The 4735-nt window shown below is 41.0% G+C and overlaps 1 protein-coding gene across 1 annotated transcript in view; it reads right to left on the bottom strand.

The window, feature by feature from the left end:
* The window catches only part of LOC107297459 (interleukin-36 receptor antagonist protein), an 11620-nt gene extending 9452 nt beyond the window's left edge, over positions 1–2168 (bottom strand). Inside the window, exon 1 of the mRNA XM_015826822.1 lies at positions 2143–2168. The gene's annotated coding sequence lies outside the window, so the exon portion shown is untranslated. The remainder of the gene's footprint in view (positions 1–2142) is intronic.
* Positions 2169–4735: the final 2567 nt, after the last annotated feature.

The following is a 4735-nucleotide window of genomic DNA, read 5'->3' as shown; positions in this document are numbered from 1 at the left end:
CCCTTCAAGTGTGTCTTTTAAAAGAAAGGCATGTTTGGTGGCCTATGCTCATGCATGGTTTTGCGTGGGACCCTAGAAAAAGTCATTCTTTAGTGGCATTTTTTTTTTTTAGTAGAGTTTTGAAACTCTAACAAAACTTCCTAAAAACCTTACACCATCGGGTGATTTCTCCTGCTTTAAAGTCAAAAGAGAGTGGGGTCAGCAATTTCATCATCTTTTACAAGGCTCAGCAGCGGAAACAGCTCTCGTTCACAATATTTCCACCCCCGGAACCAAGCAGTTCTCCTTCTTCTTGTGCGGTTTTTAGACACACAGAAATTTATTGGGCGAAGCATTTGGCAACCGTTTTCAAAGCACTATTTTCAAAGGCAGCTAATCTGGTCGGAGGTATGCCAATCTGCTACAAAAAGCCCCATCTTCATCACTAGAGAATAGAATGAGTTTTCTTTTCAGACCCTTGCACAGGTGACAGCTTGCTTATGCATTTATATAAGATATTTGTAGTCTAGTAATTAGATTATAAGGGCTAGAGCAAACCAGGGAGGTTTATTGAGGTGCACTGAGGAAGAATTATTATCTCTTGCCTAACATATCTTTAAATATAGTTAACAGGATGAAATGGAGGGGGCTAGGCACATTAATCATTTATCACTAGTAGCTGATCCTATGGCATTAGTATCTAACAATCATGGTGCCAAAATACGAGATATACCGTTATAATATAAAATAAAATGAGGTCGCTGTAACTTCAGTGATAGAAGGGTGATGCCATGAAGATGTTGTACATTCCTAATGGGGAACCATTCTTTATTAAGAAATCCATTCCCACCATAATATTGGTTCCAGAATAAAAAACCCAAAGAAATGTTCAAATAAGGAACTGAATAGATAAAGGCAAGCCAGGTTTCCAATTTGCCTCTCAAATCTTTCCCAAACTTTACAAAATATAGTTAATAATAATAATAAAGTTGGAAGGGACCTTGGAGGTCATCTGGTCCAACCCCCTGCTCAGGCAGGAAACCCTATACCATTTCAGACAAATGGCTGTCCAGTCTCTTCTTAAAAACCTCCAGTGTTGGAGCATTCACAGCTTCTGGAGGCAGGTTGTTCCACTGGTTAATTGTTTTAACTGTCAGGAAGTTTCTCCTTAGTTCTAGGTTGCTTCTCTCCTTGATTAGTTTCCATCCGTTGCTTCTTGTCCTGCCTTCAGGCGCTTTGGAGAATAGCTTGACTCCCTCTTCTTTGTGGCAGCCCCTGAGATATTGGAACACTGCTATCATGTCCCCCCTCGTCCTTCTCTTCATTAAACTAGACATACCTAATTCCAGCAGCCTTTCCTTATATGCTTTAGCCTCCAGTCCCCTAATCATCTTTGTTGTTCTTCTCTGTACTCTTTCTAGAGTCTCAACATCTTTTTTACATTGTGGTGACCAAGTTCATTCAACTTGGCTGTCCCGCATGAGATGCTTAGCAGCATCAAGGTGGGCTGGAGATTGATTGATTGATTGGAAAGTGGTGCCTATCAGGGAGGGAGACTTAGAAAGCTCTTTCTGTTCTATTTTTTCCCCCCAATTCTATGGCATCCTTTTAAAGAGACCCAGTTTGGTATAGCCATTAAGGCATTGGATTAGAAACCAGGTGCCATGAGTTCAAGTTCCACTTTAGGCACAGAAGTTAGTTTGGTGACCAGTCCCTCTCTCTCACAGCCTTAGGAAGAAGGCAGTGGCAGACCACTTCCGAAATCTTGCCAAGAAAACTCCAAGGGCTTAGTCCAAGAGTTACCAGGAGTCAAAACTGATCCAAAAGCACACACATAGCATCCCTTTAATCTGGCCTGAGAGGTTTGCTCCACAGGACAGGGTGCTGAATCCTCTCTCAGACCTTCCGTCTAATTTAAACCCTCCGTATTTCCTATTTAGAGATATTTAGAGTGGGAAAAATTAAGAGTTTGGGGACTCTGATTCTCTCACAACCCAAATGATTGCACAAACGGAAGAGAGAGATCTGAACATCAAAAGAAAAAAGATAATAGGAAAGATAATGGGAGCTAAAAATTAATAATACCTGAAGAGAGAGATCTGATCATTAAAAAAAAGGAAGAAAATACAGAAAGTTAACAATAGGAACGAAAGAAATTAGTACCTGAGCTGATCGAATGAGTCCTGTTCCTCTCTGTGCTTTTTTTCACTTTGGGTTTTGCCCTGATTTTGCGTAAGGTTTTAACAGCTTCCCAGTAGTTAAACTTCATTAATAATTTGCAATTTCAGGGATAGGCATAGTATAGACGTAGCAGGAAGTTGCTTCCCCCTAAAACAAGAAGCTCAGTGTGGTTTCTGCAAACCTTTATGTTTAACTCAACATGGCTTTGGGTAATCTCTTTCATAAGGAGAGGAAGCTAACTTGGCCCCTTGTATGGAGTGATTTTTCACAGGCTTTGTAAGATTCTTCCACACTGAAAAGCTATAACTAGCACGTGGTGATCAAGAGTAGCGGGGAAATTTATAAAAAAAAAATGTGGTTGTCTGAATTAGCTTTTGTTTGTTAGATTTTTTGTTTAATTCCACCTTTATTTTTGGTCAGCCCAGCATATTATTCCCAATATTCCCACTTCCTAGAATCAAGTGAAAGAAAACACCAATTCCATATTATTCCTGTAACTACGCTGATATTAGAGAGGCTCATTTTATTGATCAGGCTTTGCTGTACATCACACCCTGAATTTCTCCTGCTATTGTGAGACTTTATTGCTAAAAATCTCATTTGCAAGGAATCCGACTTTCACGATACAGAGCAGTACAGCTACCTGGAAAGGTATAAAAGGTGGAAGACATCTTTTCTGGTTGTTGCCTTCAAATCTCTATCAGCCACGAAGGGAGATGGGGTCACCCAACTCTATTTTGATCAAAATAAAAGTTATTTGCTTGCTGAAACCTCCGCTCAGGAGTTTCTTTGGCTCTTTTAAATTCCCGAGTAATGCCAGAGCAATTGTGAGGCTCAGTGTAAAACCTTACACTACCAAGATGGGTTGAGTCTTGGTTTCCAAACAACTTGTCCAACAGACATTCAGATGGTATCAGGTTTCAGAAAGCTACCTTAGACCATCCTAAAAAATAGGGTTCAAAGAATCTTGCCTTCCCCCTACGCCCTGGGAATTTATGGAAAGAAACCATGATAAGGTCCCAGAACCAAGCATACGAACCATCTTCTTATTTCTGACCCAAGCAGACTTGGGGGTAAGTCAGGAATCAGTCCAAAATAAAATTACAAAGCCTGATGCCAAGAAAAACCTCTCTTGGTTTTCATATTATGAAGAAATAGTCTTCTTCAAACTATTTGGAGGAGGGAAAAGTTGAGTCCTTGTGACTTGTGTGAACAGATTGTCCTCTGGCTCCCCCTCATGAATCAAAGTGAAAATTAAAACAAAAAGACATTTACACGACTGCTTTTATTTTCACTTTGATTCACTCTTTTCAAGAGATTGTAGCAAATACGTAAGACTACCCGATGTGGGTTGCAAAACTCAAGTTAGCAAAAGTGGCTCTGATGCCATGAACAGATTTTTAAGCCCAGGTCTGCTGGCCCTACATAAACTATGGCTTTTTTAAATCAGGGTTCCTTTGAATAAATCAGTCAGTTTTGTCTAATCAATATGCTAGCCCCAAGCAAGGGGGAAAAATGGAGAAGAGTATTTATAGTTCAGAGTTGAACTGTGGGGTCCTTGGTGCTCTCTGAGATTGGTTGCTTTCTTGCAGACGTTTCATTACCCAACTAGGTAACATCATCAGTGCTAGAAGGGAGAGGGGTTTGCGAGGAGGAGGAAAACTGTGGGGTCCTTGGTGCTCTCTGAGGTAGATTATTTTCTTGCATACATTTCTTTACCCAACTAGGCAACATCATCAGTGCTAGAAGGGAGAGGGGTTTGCGAGGAGGAGGAAAACTGTGGGGTCCTTGGTGCTCTCTGAGGTAGATTATTTTCTTGCGGGGTCCTTGGTGCTCTCTGAGGTAGATTATTTTCTTGCAGACATTTCTTTACCCAACTAGGCAACATCATCAGTGCTAGAAGGGAGTGGGGTTTGCGAGGAGGAGGAGGAGGAGGAGGAAGAAGAAGACTATAGGGTCCTTGGTGCTCTCTGAGCTTCGTTGTTTTCTTGCAGGCATTTCATTATCCAACTAGGTAATATCATAGGTGCTAGAAGGGACTGGGGTTGTGAGGAGGAGGAGGAGGAGGACTGTGGGGTCCTTAGTGCTCTCTGAGCTAGGTTGTTTTCTTGCAGGCATTTCATTACCCAACTAGGTAACATCATCAGTGCTAGAAGGGAGTCGGGTTTGCGAGGAGGAGGAGGAAGAAGAAGAAGACTATAGGGTCCTTGGTGCTCTCTGAGCTTCGTTGTTTTCTTGCAGGCATTTCATTACCCAACTAGGTAACATCATCAGTGCTAGAAGGGAGTCGGGTTTGCGAGGAGGAGGAGGAAGAGGAAGACTGTGGGATCCTTGGTGCTCTCTGAGCTAGATTATTTTCTTGCAGACATTTCAGTATTTATTTATTTATTTTATTTATTTACATGGATTTATATGCCGCCCTTCTCCCTATAGGACTCAGGGCGGCTTACAGCATATTAAAACACATAAAACATCGTCCCCCCATAAAAACCTATTAAAAACCAAATATTTTTTTTTCGCTGTATAATTAATTAAGATTTAAATTAAAATTGTCCCTATTTAAAAATTCTCCCTA

Source organism: Protobothrops mucrosquamatus, unplaced genomic scaffold (genome assembly GCF_001527695.2).
Source record: "Protobothrops mucrosquamatus isolate PMUCROS unplaced genomic scaffold, P.Mucros_1.0 scaffold3318, whole genome shotgun sequence".
Lineage (NCBI taxonomy): Eukaryota > Metazoa > Chordata > Lepidosauria > Squamata > Viperidae > Protobothrops > Protobothrops mucrosquamatus.
Note: the sequence above shows the minus strand (reverse complement) of the source record. Positions and strands in the feature narration are given on the sequence as shown.